The sequence below is a fragment of the Leptonychotes weddellii genome, chromosome 3 (genome assembly GCF_054177405.1).
Source record: "Leptonychotes weddellii isolate Sample4059 chromosome 3, ASM5417740v2, whole genome shotgun sequence".
NCBI lineage: Eukaryota > Metazoa > Chordata > Mammalia > Carnivora > Phocidae > Leptonychotes > Leptonychotes weddellii.
In genome coordinates, this window is record NC_138371.1 from 36,867,957 (window position 1) to 36,885,033 (window position 17,077).

Sequence of the window (17,077 nt, forward strand, 5' to 3'; positions counted from 1 at the left end):
AAATATCTATTATTCCATTGTTATGCAGCTCAAAATTATACTCTTTTTTGAAGCTTTTTTATTACTCCCTCTCCCACCTCCCCAAAGAGAACAAGGTAGTCAGTATACTGCGTGCTTGTTATATCTTGCCTGTACCTTACTTTGTAATGTTTGTGTTGTAAACATCTGTGAACATGTCTTTCTCCATTGATGAATGTGTGTTATTTTAGGGTGAGAAATTTTATTCTGGTCATCTCTTTAATATTAAGATGTATCTTAGTGGTGCATAATATTCCACAGAAGAATGTTTATTGAGTGAATTAATAAAGTCGTATTTTTGTTACATATTAGCTAACGGCATTGTGATTACAATTAGGCATTGTACCTACCTCACCCATCCTTCAGTTTTATAATTCCTCATAGCTAGAAAAATTCCTCTCTTATGGGTTTTCCAGGATAGTCATAGTTTATGCTTATTAGCCTGGCATCCTGTGTGGTTAGGCTTTTCCTGGATTTATCACCGGATTTATCATTTTTTTAAAAGGTTTTATTTATTGATTTGACAGAGAGAGACAGCAAGAGAGGGAACACAAGCAGGGGGAGTGGGAGAGGGAGAAGCAGGCTTCCCGCAGAGCAGGGAGCCAGATGCAAGGCTCGATCCCAGGATCCTGGGACCATGACCTGAGCCGAAGGCAGACACTTAACAATTGAGCCACCCAGGTACCCCGCAGATTTATCATTTTTAAGGGACTTATTTGTTAATAGTTACTTTACAGTAAGTTGGGTAGGTTGGATGAAACTCTAATTTATATTTTCAGTGGTTTCCTCTAGTTTAAGTCATCTTCTTATCTAGAAGTGCTTGAGACATATTGCAGTGAATATTGTTCTCACTTTAACTGGTTATGATATCTAAAAGATGAGCAGCAATAACTCATTTCTCTTTTTCTGCCTTTTAGACAAAACAACCAATATCTCCCTTTCAAGAACAACATGCCCATAAAACGTTGCGCGCTCTAACAGAGGCAAGTTGGGAAAGCTAACCTTTCTGTTGTGTGGGGAGTGGGAAGTGTTAGATGCTGTTGCCTCTGCTGGCCACTCAGTTTACCAGTATGGTGCAGTCAGCTGTTCTGTGGCCTTCTATGATGGTGCTTGATTGGTTGAAAAGTCTGTGAATACAGGGAGTGACTTATGATCAGCCTTGATGCAGTGGCTTAAACAATATTCCAGATCTTGGTTTCTCTCTGACCTTATCTCAACTTCATTTCTAGTAAATTGGAACAGTTACCCTCAGATTTTCTGGTAGCAAGATGGCTACAGCTCCTAAATTCTTAGTTTAAGAGCAAAAAAGGTAGTTTCTCATACAAATCCTCCAAATTTCTGAGATTTATTCTGGTTAGATAGGTTTCGGATATTCATCATTTAATATGCTGTTTGGCTTGGGTCCCCTGCTCAGGAACAATCCAGGGGAAAATTCCCATAGAGACTTCATAAACTGCTTAAAATAATATCTGGAGGGAGAATGGATACAAGGTAGCCAATAAAAATATCCATGACACTGAGACCCTGAAATGTACTAGATGTTCTATAATTAGTTTTGTTCTTCATAAGCAAGGCCAATTATGTAGGTCTGCTCCCAAAAATCTGTTCCCAAAATCAATTTTAATCTTTCTCACTGAACTAGTTATACAGGTCAAATTTTCAGAGCAGTTTAATTCAAGATCTAAAGCCAGGCTTGTCCTATTCATTAGATCTAACATCCAGCTGTCCATAATGCCTTCTAGGGTTCCAGAGGCATTATTTTTGGCTAAAAATAACGATGTATTACTGTGGACATTTGAAAAAAGAATAGTGTGTTTTTTTACAGGATCTTTGGAAGTTTATTTTTAAAAAACTGACATATTTCATCATCTATTAAATATTGAGATGAAAATTTGTTAAAAGATTAAATAAGATTAAATTTGTTAAAAGATTAAATTTGTTGGAAAAGAGGGGAAATAAAAATACTAAATTATAAAATAGTATCTTATTTTCCCCAAGAATGGCAGATAAATGACTGATTAAAAAAATGGAAGAAGCGTATTACCTGTAATGGTTCTGCTTTTCTGGAGAGCGATTTGATTGAGAATGATCACTTGAGGCCAAAGGTTTGCTGACCCTTGTGTCAGGGCCTGATTTCAAGTTAGAGAATACAGGAGAGTTCCCCGGGAAACAATGTGAACATGCTACTGGTTATCTTTCCAGGGTTTCCTTTTTCCAAACCCTTTTTTTCATCTTTGGAGAAACATTTGTAGTCCTGCTGCCTCTAAAAGTGATGTTTGAATGTATTCTGCAAAAGTCGCAAAGCTGGTAACTCATAAAATATTCCTGAGGTTGGCAAGTTTCACAAGATGAAAGGTTCACACATCTCTAACAAGTAACGAAAAAGGATACTGGTGTCGTGGGCACCAGCCCAGCAGTTTGAAGCCCCACCTGGATGCTGGACAGGAGTTTGAATTCTTATCATGGACCCTGGAAGACAACCTCCCCACCATGAATATCCTTCATGGGTGTGCTTAAGCTTCATCTACCTTACTACAAAATAATTGAAAATATGAATAAAACTGCTCTGTTATTTCTTCCTTTAAAAATGGGATTAAAATTTTACTATGAAGAGGATTTTCACATTTATATTTAGCTCGTTTTGCTCTAGCTTGAAAAGCAGTTCTCTCCCTTCTGCCAGCACTTGTAACCAAGGAGAATGATTACCACATGCAGGTGTCACTGATTGGTTGGAATTGAAAGCAGCACAGATCCGCTTGGAGGCCTAACTCCATCCTCTAATCTTGGTTTACTGCTGCCAGATGTCATTAGAGAGCAGTCATACCCGTTTTGAGTGACAGCATAGCTAACAAGTAGGATGAATGTCAGTGTATCATTGGTGTTTGTGGGGAAATACACACACACACATATATAATAGGTAAACCTTATTGTCTGTAAGTTTTATATACAAGTATATATCAATACATTTTAGCCAAACTACTGTGCAATAGTGTCATAAGGAAAGGATGTATAGAGGAAAAACAGCAACAACTACTACAAAACCTGTTATCTGATGAATAGGCATTAAGATTTATGGCATAAAGCTTTAGAGATACTTACAAATAATTACCACCCCTTGCAGATAGTAAATAAAATCCTTATTAATTAAGCAGACTGTATCTTCATTTACAGAGCACACAGAAGCTCTCTTAATATGTCTTCACATAAAGAATCTTTGTGATTAACTGAAGGTTTCAATTCCCTTTTGAAAATGTACTGACTGAAGAACCATGACTACTAAGCACCTCTCTTCTGCTCCACACCTGTTGGACCTCTTCCTTCTCCCGATGAAACCACTGCTAGATATTGCAGATGAGGTCTTAGGAGGTCTTTTTCTGTAAAGTTGGAACACAAATCAGCAAACTACAGGAAAGAATTTCCTTCCATCATACGGTGGTTGCATATGTTTTAACTTGAAATAAAATTTTTAAGGTATGCGTACATTTGTTTATGCTTCCTGCTTTAAACTACTTCAGTTAACTGACCAAATAATTATCTCAATCAAGTAAGATAAGATGGTTCCTATTATAGAAGTATTATGAATTTGGCATAAAACAGCTCTTTTAAGTATAACATGGTAATGGCACTGAAAATTATATTTTTATCTCAATATTTTAAACATGAGTCTTTAATTCCTCTAAATCAGAATTTTTCCTAATCAGAAACTGTATATAAAGAAAATTCCAAGTGCAAAAAAATAACAGGACAGGAGAGACTGAACTTATGTTTGCCGAGATTTTGGAGGCATGTTAAAACTACCTACAACTTTTGGTGTCATATCTAAAAATCCATTGTCTATCCTAAAGTCACATATAATAAACCTTATTGCTGAACCTTACTGAAGCCCATTGACTCAAAGGATACTATCCTCCCCAGAATTTGGAGAATTCTTCTATTAAAGATTAATTCCATTCTTTTATAAATCTTTCTGTTACGAATGAGAAATAAATGAATCCAAGCTTTGAAGTTGGTGAACAGATGAAAGCTCCTAGAGTGTGGTATGCCGGGAAGGGCACAGAACCCCAGCTCCCCACCTCTCCATACCTTGCTATATGTGTGTCTTTCATTTGTCTGCACTTGAGTTGTATGCTTTATAATAAACTAGCAAATGGTTCTTCCGATACCATATACTCAGCAAGGCATGTTGGTTTGAGTATGGGTATCTCAAAAGAAACCTCAGCTCTCACCATTAATAGGCTCTGTGGCTCTGCTTTCCTGTCCATTGTGAATCAGTGTCAGGAAGTTTGTATTTAAGATGCTGAAGCTGTATTGTATGGAGGAGCCAAAAATATGAGCCGGGTTCTCTACTGTGTCAGAAACGTGCATTTTAGAACCAAGTTTGGAGATGCTCTCAAGCTGGAAGTGTCTTTGTGAGCAACATTAACAGATCAACATGTCCAATTTCCCATGGGAATTACTGCAGAGAATTTTGCTGCAGAACATAAAAGTAGCAGAAAAGAAGATAACAAATACGCCCTGTAATCACAGCAGAGTCGGAAAGCTGCTAATGATGCTGGTTACTTTATTTTTATTTTTATTTTATTTTATTTTTTTTAAATTTTTTTATTGTTATGTTAATCCCCATACATTACATCATTAGTTTTAGATGTAGTGTTCCATGATTCATTGTTTGTGCATAACACCCAGTGCTCCATGCAGAACGTGCCCTCCTCAATACCCATCACCAGGCTAACCCAACCCCCCACCCCCCTCCCCTCTAGAACCCTCAGTTTGTTTTTCAGAGTCCATTCTCTCCCATGGTTCATCTCCCCCTCCGATTTCCCCCCCTTCATTCTTCCCCTCCTGCAATCTTCTTTTTTTTTTCCTTAACATATATTGCATTACTTGTTTCAGAGGTACAGATCTGGGACTCAACCGTCTTGCACAATTCACAGCGCTCACCATAGCACATACCCTCCCCAGTGTCTATCACCCAGTCACCCCCTCCCTCCCACCCCACCCCCCACTCCAGCGACCCTCAGTTTGTTTCCTGCGATTAAGAATTCCTCATATCAGTGAGGTCATATGATACATGTCTTTCTCCGTTTGACTTATTTCGCTCAATGCTGGTTACTTTAATAATGAGAAGTTACCAACTGAGGTGAAGACAGAGAAAGGAATACAGGCAGTGCAAGTAGATGAGCCTGCTGGGCTCCGAACAAGCCTGGAGCAGTTAAATAAACTTCCTCCAGTATTCACAAAAGAAGGGACCGTCCTTCAGGTAGTGCACTGGGAATATCTGGCACTTTTTCAAAGCTAGCGAAGTCGCTGGCAAAGAAACGTAACGTCACACCACTGGCAAGAATAATGGGCTATTTTGTGTCTGGATGTGATCCCTCGATCATAGATATTGGGCTTGTCCCTACTATCAATGAGGCAGTAAATAAAACAAGACTGGACCTTAAGGAGATGGGTGTGGTAGAGGTGAACGAAGCTTTTGCCCTCTAGCACTTGACAGTTGAGAAGATCGCGACCCAAGTAAAACCAACGTGAATGGAGGAGCCATTGCTTTGAGTGAGGCATTGAGAGGATCCGGATATAGATTATTGCATCCCTGGTTCATGAATTAAGATGTGGTAGTGGAAAATATGCTGCCAGATGACCTTGCTTTGGAGGGGTGGCTGAGGTAGGACACTCCTCATTCAGACAGAGCACAGCCTGACGAGAATAAGGGTTCTGCCAAGGGCCTCTGGTGCTTTACTTGGCCAGGCCACGTAAAAACGGGTAAAGATGTATTTATCATAAGAAGAGCTCAGGCCAGAAATAAGGTTTCTCAAATTTGCACTAGTGAAATATACATTTCTTAACTAAAATATAATTGTAGAAGGCCTTAAAAGAAATTGTATCCCTGTATAACCACCATGCATGTTCTAGATATGATTAAAAAGAAATTGAAAAAATTTTGCCTTCACTACCAAAACTAAGTACAAACATAAATAAATCCGTGAATAAAATCCTCTATGAGAAATTCCCAAAATTTTGTGTGATTTTTTTTTTTACACTTTATACTTTACTATGTAACATTCTGTTAACATTCTTTAATAGAAACAAGTGAGAAACAGCAAACCCTAGGCATATTGGACCCGACTTGGTACTTTCAACCAGGCCTTGGTGGTGCTAGAAGCTTACCTAGCACTCACAGGTCTTTGCGTCTCCTTTTGAACATAAAATTTTTCACAGAACCTTAAAATTAGATAAGACCACTCTGTAACCATGATGGATAAAGACAAAAATGAGACCACTCTGTAATCATGTGTGAGCATAGACAAAGCATTGTCAAGTAGCAACATACCAACATTCCAAGTGTAACCCTTCCCCAGTTAATATGAGCAACTGCTGTCTTTTTTTTTTTAGGATTTTACTTATTTATTCATGAGAGAGAGAGAGGCAGAGAGGCAGAGGCAGAGGGAGAAGCAAGTTCCCCATAGAGCAGGGAGCCCGATGTGGGACTCAGTCGCAGGACCCCGGGATCATGACCTGAGCGGAAGGCAGATGCTTAACTGACTGAGCCACCCAGGCACCTGCAACTACTGTTTCTCAATTAATTATAACATTGAGCCTTACTTTAGTATCCATTCCATAGATAAGATTTTTTGAGATAATCATAGAATTGCCCCCACCTCCTGATAGTAGACAAACCAGGCCGAAGTCCTGTTTCCTTAAACCTCTTCACCGAGTAACTCAACCAAAACCTAAATTATATAATAGGCTTTTTTTAATACCCTCTGTGATAGTTAATTTTATGTGTCAACTTGTTTGGGCTAAGGGATACCCAGATAGTTGGTAAAACATTATTTCTGGGCATGTCTCTATAATCCACCGTTCTGTCTGTCTCTTTCGTCCTTTTGGTTCTGTTTCTCTTGGGAACTCTAATACGCCTTCTTACCAAGACACTGCACATTTCTCCATGCCTTTCTCGCTGTGAACAAGAATAAACCCAGGTGTTTTCCTGATGGTCTTTGGCTGATGAGCACTAACACAAAAAAGAAGAAATAGATTGCACGTGTTTAAAGACTTGGTTAGAATGAGGAAATACATTATCTAAATCCTAGAGGAATGCAGTGCAGGAAGATGGAAATAATAGGCAGCAGAGATCAAATTTCTCTGCTCCTAGAATATTACATAGTACCACATTAGAGTGTATTGTGACTTATTGATTATATTATCTGATTCAATAAAAGTATGGTGAATAGATGCAGGAAAGCTGTTTCTGCTTGCTCTGTTTAAATTACAATTAAGTTTCCAGCTGGAGATCTCCAAAACATAGTAGAACCCTCGCAGGGATGGTATTTGCCTTGTTCTATTTTGGGATTTTTAGCAACATCACCTTATAGCAACAGCTGTTCAGAGTGCTGAGATTGGTGTGAATTTTTCTTCTACTGCTGGCAAGTTGAAAAGCTGTAAAATATTTTCAGTTCATTTCAGGTTCAGGTATCCCTAGGAGCAATTGTCTTCATGAAATCAGAAGGGAAGATTGTAAAACAGAGATTCAGAAACTAAATGCAAACTGCTGTTGGTTAGAAATTCCAACTGGGACTTTATTGCCAAACACTAGACATTAGAAGATCAGTAGCTAAATTAGTCAGAGTAAACATCCTGAGGTGTAAAGCTAGTGCCAGCTCACTGAGCTAACAATAAGACACAGGGTTAGTAGTAAGGCTGAGGAAAGACCTAAATAAATATGGACAAATTCAGTATCTGTTTCTATATTGAAAGGCATGGTTTGAAAAAATATATGGATATTAGAAAAATAAGGTCAGCTATACAGATGTAGAATAGAATTTTTGGAATGTTTTTGCTCTTGATTAGAAATACATGTAATTTGAGGGATAATGAAGGAACCTCATGAAAATTATTGTTCAGATAATTCATCTTAATAATCTTACAAGGAAAATTTTGATCTTCTACGGCATTATTTATTAAAATGAACACATATTACTACATATTTCTCCTTCTTTCCTTTCTCTTTTTTATACTATGTATCTTCTTTCTAAATCCTCAAATTTAAAAATGTTTACTGTTATAATGTACATACCAAAAATTGCAACAACCACAATTTTATATTCGGTGACTTTTCTCAAATGAACTTACTTTTATAACCAACACTCAGATCAAAAGATAGAACATTACCAGCACCACATCTTCCCATCTAGTGACTGTTTTTTTCTAGTGACTTTTTAATATCTAGAATACAGTTACTTTAAAAAAAAAGTCACCTCTGCTGAAACCAAGATGGATAACTATAATAATAATACTATTATACTGTAGTAGCAGTAGTAATATAGTATCATCTCTATTCAGTGGTCCTGTATGAATGTAAGTCTTATAGGGTAACTGAAATTTCAAGCATCTGAATTTTACTTTTTTTAAACATTGAATTTTTTTTTGAAACTATAGGCCATGATAGTCAGTTTGAACCTTATCCCAAAAGCAGTGAAAAGCCACTAAAGAGATTTCTTCAATAGAAAGGCATCAGTACACTTTTTTTTTTTTAAGGGAAAACAAGACTGTCATGCCTCTAGATAATATGTTAATAAGAATCAAGTAGGGTTAGGGTCCAGAAAATTAATTTAGAAAGTAAGGAATTAATCTACTAGATAAATTATAAAATTTTGAACTAAGGATGTCTTAGTTAGGTTGAAGATAATAGAAAGTATGTAGCAATAAATGAAGAGGACTAATCATGTCTAAGTGACTGATTTAATGAGATTCTGGGGGACAGAGTCAATCTCAAGTTTTGGCTTGATGGATGGTCATATCATTTAATAACAAGAAATACAGAGGAAGAAGTAATAGCTAAAGGCTCATTTTTTTTCCCCATTTCATTGCAGAATGAAAAGCCTCCTGACTCTCCCTTTAATTTTCTTAAAAAAAAAAAAAGCTAACATGAAAGTCACATTATAAAATCCTTCACAACAGAAGTATCTTATCAAAAAAGAAAATGTGGTACACACACACACACGCACACACACAGGAATATTACTCAGCAATCAAAAAGAATGAAATTTGCCATTTTCAATGACATGGATAGAACTAGAGGGTATTATGCTAAGTGAAATAAGTCGGTCAGAGAAAGACAAATATCATATGATTTCACTCATATGTGAAATTTAAGAAAACAGATGAACATAAGGAAGGAAAAATAAGATAAAACAGAGAAACCATCAGAGACTCTTACCTATAGGAAACAAACTGAGGATTCCTGGAGGGGAGGTGGTGGAGAGGATGGGGTAACTGGGTGATGGGCATTAAGGAGGGTACTTGATATAATGAGCTCTGGGTGTTATATGCAACTGATGAATCACTAAATTCTACCTCTGAAACTAATAATATACTATATGTTAATTAAATTTAATTTTAAAAAATGGGGGAAAATAAAGTTAATAAAAACAAGAAAGAATGAAAAATGTGTTTGAGACCCAAATGTTGGCTCTTTAAATCCAAGGGCCTGTTTCTCATAATATGTGCATTTTTTTTTTACTTAAAGTTGCTTTATTTTTCAACACTTTCAAACATTTTGATTCCTAATGAGTCATTTAAATCTTCTTAAATATAACTATTTCAAACTTTTTTTTCTATTGACTTAAGACTTACTATGTTTTATACCATAATACGATAACTCAGTTGTTTCCTGGATATCTAGGACTGATCATTTCTAGATGAATTTATTTCCTTTTCTTTTACTACTTCTTATTTTCTTCCATTACATTTGTTTATTTGCTTCTTTTCCTTCCACCATTCCCAGCTGTTAATGGCCGAAAAATAGTGACTTTTCTCATTAAATAATTTAAAGTTAAAAGAAATTTAACTTTTCTCATTAAATAATTCCCCTTATTGCTTTTATTTAGATAGAGTTGAATGTTCATTTTATTTGCATTAAAATTTAGCACTATTTTCACACACTTGATAATACTGAGGACTAATTATTTTTGATTGGAGTAAATTTCATTGCAGGTCATCCTTATCAAAATTATATTATCTAGAATGACATTTGCTGGCACAGTTAGTTTCTCAGCTTTTCTTTGTCTTTCTTGATTTTGACGTTTTTTTGAAAAGCAAAAATCAGTTATTTCATATAATATGCATTAATGTATATATCTTATAATTTTTCATTATTAGACTTACTTTATACAGTTGTAACAGAAGTGCTCTAGGAGTGATTTTTGTTGTTGTTCTCAGTAAATGAGATCAAGACAGAAATGATTCTGGTTTTACTTCAGTATTGGTGAGGCTAAGTTTGGTGGTTAAGGTGGTATCTACTAGGTTTCTTCAGTCTAAAGTTACTATATTGTATTCTATAATCTATTAAAAAAATAGTACAAAGATATTTTGAAACTATGTAAATATCTTATTGCTTATCAAACTTTCACCCACAGGAATTATCAACCACTGATGATTTTCTAATTTTATATATATATATTTATACATATATATTTAATATATATGCTTTGTTATATATTATTTATATTATGTTATTTAAATATATACATATTTATATATTTTTATAATTATAATTATATACTATATTATTTACATATAAGATATAAATAAATATATATAAGTAAATAAATATATATAAATAAATATCATATAAATATATATATTCTAGCTTTCTATTGTAAGGAGAGCTTTCTCTTTGCCTATTTATTTGTTTATATCAATATGGAGTCATAAGTTACTATTTTATTCAGGAAATTAAAATAATTACTCCATTTATTTTATATTCAAATTATCCATTATCTGTCATAGTGATGTGTCTATCTAGGCCCACTAAACCTTGGGAACAGAAGTCAGAATTTTTTGTATTTCAGAACAATCATAAATTGCATATGTAATATATACTTTGAAGAATCTGGATGAACACATATTTTGGCAGTAAATTATATGAATATTCAGCCTAAATGTGATTAATAGAGAATACATATACAGTATCATAGTTAATTCAAGTCAGATTTTGCCATAAAGTAAGTTAGGGAATATTTTGTTTTTCAAAGATTTTGGGATTTCAGAATCTGAAATTCAGGCTAGTTATAAAATCTAAAATTTGAATGTAATTATGAGATTCTCTTAGGATTTAGACAAATTAATCTAATTTTGGTTATATATTAACTTAAAATGTATATAGAGTTAGAAAGCATTCAGGAAAATCCATTAATAAAGTATAAGAATTATTTAAGATAATATCTATGGAAACCCAATAAGATTATTTTTGTAGTAATGGCTTTTATATATAAAACATAAAGTTTGTTTAGATTAAATGTTGTCTTCAGTTGTGACATGATATAATACTGATACCATCCTGGGGAATTAGTTATGTGTATAAGATACATAAGCTTGTAAAACTTTACATATTAATTTACTAAGAATTATCTGAAAAGTGGTTCTGTTAGTAATAAAAAGCAAATCTGAAAATTTTAGATGAACAACTTACTGTAAGGAATTCTCTCTCAAGATTTTTTAAGAAGAAACAGTAATAAAAGATATGTAGGGGCATATATTAGGTAAACTAAAACTGGTTGCTGGGCCCTTTAAAGTACATTACTCCCTAGTTCAAGGGTAACACTTAATAATTTTCCTCCCCTCCATCACCCTGCTTTCAGTGAGGTGATGTTGAATGAAACCACTGAAACTGCAAGATGAATGGAAAATTTTTGTTGCCAGGGAAACATCTACTAGGTGCTGTATGATCTTCATGTTCTCCTTTTTTTTTTTTTTCCCCCTCAAAGCAGCAGTCCCTTGATGCTGGAAGAAAAGGATTGGGACTAAAGTGTGTTCATATAATGAGAATATATTTCATGTAAAATATCAGTATCCTAAATAAATCCACTATTATAGTGTCTGGCAATATGTCAACTAGCTGTTATTAAAAGAAAAAAATCAGATTCTTTGTCTTTGAGTGTATTATTTAATTTTATTTTTGCCCTCAAGGCTTCCATTAAATGTGCCATGTCTTAAATGTACAAAGTCTATATTAGTAGAGAACTATGATGATTTCCACCTGTTCTGTTTTTAGTGCCCTACTGTGCCAATGCATTATCTATAAAATTCCTCCACATTACTTTTAATTTATTCCCAGAAAAAAAAGAATACCTGCATAGTTTGTCTAAAAGTATTTTTCCCTGGGATTAAAAGAGTTGCCACTTTTACATGCTGACCTGAACTTTTGAAAAGGAATAAAAATGAGAGCTATTTTCACTTCCCAAACATTGCCTTTGAAATCTTCAAAGTGAACCTTGATAGAGAATATAGACAGATAAAAATGCTACTACTGCTGCTCAGGCCTCAGGAAGAAAAAAATCAAAACAGAAATTTCCCACGGTGATTCCCTTTTTGGAGAACTGATCATTAACCATCATGCTGTTTGACATACTTTACAGAAGTATGGCATTATGCCTATTGAAGCTTAATTGGGGAATTACCTTTTTAAAGAATTTTTAATCCTGTAACTTTAGAAAGAGTGAAATAAAGACATTCTTCCTATCATGATGAATGTTCTCTGTACACCTAAAAAGGTTATTTTCTCTTAGATCTCAATAGACTAAATCTGGGTTTGAGACCACCAGGGATCTATATACTTAGATGTCAATGTTTTGGCCCTTGATAAAATTGCTTTTACTGAATCGCACTGGGGGCATTTTACCACCAACTTACGTTATGGACATTAAAAGAAACAATCATAAGGAACTTGTTAGCTTTTCTTTTGTGTCAGTTTATTGGGGACATCAGTCAATATATGGAACAGCTTCCTCTTTACAGTATCCCAAAGGAGACATTTTTCTCAGGCCTCAGTATCAGTAGAAGGTATATCTCTTTTGAACACAGCCTCCGCTCCTTCCCCACTTCCCTAATCTTACAGATACCGCATCTCTAAATTTTATCCCGCTTGCTTTCACCAGCAGGAAGGTTAGCGGCAGCGTTTTGGTATCTCTGCACCTACTCAAGACTTCAGTGTAGGCCTTACTATCTGCTAATCTTGATCTTAAATTTATTATTTCCTTTCTCATGATTTCTTTTCTTCTATTAGTAAACTATTTTTATCTTTTTACATCGTGGGCATTTTAAATATAAAACACATAAGGCAATTATTGGATGAGATAGGGTGTTCAAAAAGATGTTTTGGCTTTTTATATATAACTGAAACTCAAATGCCTCTCTACAATTAATGACTGAAATAATAACAAGTTAAACATTTTTTTCCTATTAAAGACGGTGAAGGGGAGGGCTTGGTAGTGATAATTGAACTACTTTTAATTTCTTTGTCCATTATTTTTAATTGAGATTTAATTGATAGTATTATATTAGCTTCAGATATACATATAATGATTCAATGTACGTATTGAAGCCTTGACTCTAATCTCTTCTTTAGCTTTATGTCTTCTTTATCTCCTTCCTCCTTAAGGGGTATCTTTATCTTACTGGTTTCATATTCTTCTCAAGCTAAGCTTTTCAGTGTTCCTACAAGTACCTCTAAATTTCTTGTTGTATTGTTTAAACTTGAGGTTTCAAGGTGCTAAGTGCCAAAAATTTAATTACAACAAATAAACTAGTTGGAAATGGTAATAAGTGAGTCTCTGAGAGGTGTTGCATCCCTGTGTCTAGGGGCATAAACAGTACACCATTGATGTTAACATAGAAAATTTCTATCAAATGTTACTTCAACACATTTTTTAATGCACAAGGAAAAGCCTCATAGAAATCTCCAAACAGTAGTGTGATTAGTTGTACATATAAAATGAGAGTGAGTGAAGAAATTAAGGCATTGAGAAAGATGCTGACATTTATTGAATATTTACTATATGCCAGGGCTAAGTTATCATATTTGAATTTTTTATCATATATGGACTTTTAAAAATACTTTTCGTAGCCTTTGAAGAGCAGTGAAATATTGTCAGACCTCTGTAGCGTTCCCTGTTTTAATAGACATAGAAATCATCCATGGGTGAATAGTAAGATAGACATATATAAAATGGTACTTTTAAAAAAGAACTGAAGCTCAAAGCAGAAAATGCTCTTATTTATTTTTATTATTGTGAGAATGATAGAACCTGAAACTTTCTATTTACAGTTGTCTTAAAAGAAAAGCTCACAGCTTTGCTTTATGTCCAATTCAGTTATTTTACCTTGGGTACCTAGGTTTGCTGTTAATATTTACAACCCTTAACCTTTTACAGTGGTCCCCTCTTATTCATGGGAGATACATTCCAACACGGCCCAGGGGATGCCTGAATAAACTGCAGATAGTACCAAATCCTATATATACTATGTTTTTCCCCATACATACATACAAGCCTGAAGTCTAATTTTATAAATTAGGAACAGTAAAAGATTACCAACAATAACTAATAATAAAATAAAGCAATTATAACAATATACTCTAATAAAAGTTGTGTGAATGTCATCCCTGTTTCTCTCAAAATATCTTACTGTACTATTCTTACCCTTCTTGTGATGACGTGAGATGATAAAATGCCTACTTGGTGAGATAAAGCGAGGTGAATGAAGTAGGCGTTAGCCTACTGTTGCCTTTTGATGATATGTCAGTAGGAGGATCATCTACTTCTGACCGCAGTTGACCTTGAGTAAATGAAACTGCAGAAAACAAAACCATGGATGAGGAAGGGCTACTGTATTATTGTTTCTCATCTTTTTATTTTTATTTATTTTTATTTTTCATTTTTTTGGAGGAGAATACTTTTCATTAAAAAAAATAGACATGCAGTAATCCTTGGGTCTAGGAGGAAGGCAGAATAATTATAAAATTTGCAATTTGATTTTTTTTAAGGATTTATATGACAGGGAATGATTGGAGGGGGATATCAATGGCTCTGGATAAGGAATATCATTACTGTTAACCAACTGAAATGGGATACTCTGTTTTCCAGTCCTGTTCCTGTGTTGCTTCAAACATTCAGGATATGCCTTGATTGCCCTGTCATTTTTCTCTGTTGTCTTCCGTCTTCAAAAAAGATTCATGATACTTGTGAAGAAACAGCTTTTCTATATCTGAGAATTGTGGATTCCTTTCCAGGGTGGAAGAGGGCCAATAGGATTAATTTAAAAAAAAAAAAAAAGACATTGACATTTATGTTTTGACTTGAGACCTAAAGCCCTGAATTAATAAACTGAATTTCATTCAGAACCTCTGTATTCATACTTGGCATGCGTCCTGATTTAGAGGTTTCATTTCTATTATTAATTTTTTGATATTAAATAAAATCACCCTTAAAGATAGATTTTATATGCTCTTACCTTAAGTTCCTTGCACCAGCCTTTGTCTCTGCTTGGATTGTTTTCTCTCACCTCTTCGACATTTTTCTTCACATGGGACTATTCCATGGAGGCCTACCCTGATAATTGTACTTAATGTGGTATTTCCCCACCTTCTTGATCTCCTTTATTCTGTTCCATTTCCATCACATTTATTGCCATCTCAGGTTATATGGGTTTGTTTGTTTATTACATATCGCTCTGTTTTAAGAGGTAAGCTCCATGAGTTGTTTTGTTCACTAACTTATCACAAAGGCCTAGCCTGGCAAAAAGTAGGTGTTCAAAAATCTTTGTTCATTGAGTTAATACATTCTTTACAAGGCGTAGGATTAAAAATGAATGCAGATAATACTCTGGTAAGAAGACATCTTTTGCGTGAGAGTGAAAACTAACCAGTTGGATAAAAGGTGAACAATATGATGAACTGTGAAAAGCAGCTTCACATATGGATGAAATTTTTATTGTCAAAACAAACATAATTTGGTGTTAAAATTGTGAAATATTAAGTAAAAAAGAGCTAAAGAATAACTCGATATTGTTTATTAATTTTTTGCTTAACTTCGTTTTTGGAGAGCTTAATTTGACTATTGAGTATGTACCTCAGGAAATTATATAAATATCATTCAAAGACTATGAAATACTCTTGGCATTTTTAGGCTTCATTTGGCTATGAATTGACATATGCCATTAAATAAGTTGTGAAGTGTTATAGTGCCCCGGCTGGTCATCAAGGTGTATATAATCTAGCCGTCCTCTGAATTCACATGGGTAGTTACACCCTTCTTAGTCAATCTTTGAACCCTTTTGTAAAAATGTTTAACTTGTAGAAGTGAAGATCCTTTTGACCTCTCCTATCTAAATAATCTTTATATTACCCCAGTTGGCTTATATATGTGTCATCAAGAAATATTTGTTAAGTACACAGATATATAATTACAGGTGAAGGATGAAGACTATACTTTTTGGAAATAAGATCAAATTTCTTTTAAAGAGGAAACTTCCTTCCATCATGACTTCTTATTGCAGATTTTTAGGACTCTATAATATCAATTATAATCTTATTAGAATCAAGAAGATAATCATAAAACATAACTTAGTAATAGCATTTTATCACTATTATTATCTTTTTGGTCTGATTCTAAAATATGGTAGTAGACTCCAAAACATGTTCTTGTGCTCCATGAAAATAATCATGAGAAGTTATTTCTATACTTGGATATTTGACATTATGTATGATAACTCTTTAATGATGAACAGTTTTAACTTTTATATATTACTTGATATATTTTGGATTTTTTTTGCTACTAGTAGAATTTTATCACAAGCTATTTCATATAATGGATGATAACCCCTACTTTATGCTAAAATTCTCTGGGTTTAGAGTGGATAAACCAGCTACCAGATTCTAAAACTACGACAGAGGAAGGCCACTGTCTGTGCAGATATGTTCATTTGATACTGTCAGATGCATTGGCCAGGCACATGATAGAAGGCTGTCTTCTTGAATTTACTCCTTTTCTTTATAATAAGACTAATTATCTGAGATATACACTATGAGGTGCTTTACGTTGTGAAGCAGATGCTGTTCTCATAATTTCCTTACGTCAGTAAGACTGTATATATTTATTGAAGAAAAAAAAACTTTAAAGGTGGTAAGAAAGTGGGAAAGAATTGATATTTGCTGCATGTGCCCTATGTATACACGTATTAATAGGCAATTTATATACACTTGTAAGATGTACCCAATGAAGTG

The 17,077-nt window shown here is 34.4% G+C and overlaps 1 pseudogene; it reads left to right on the forward strand.

Moving 5' to 3' along the window:
* Positions 1–4,143: 4,143 nt before the first annotated feature.
* Positions 4,144–5,659, forward strand: LOC102742238 (3-ketoacyl-CoA thiolase, mitochondrial-like; annotated as a pseudogene).
* The last annotated feature ends 11,418 nt before the right edge of the window (positions 5,660–17,077 follow it).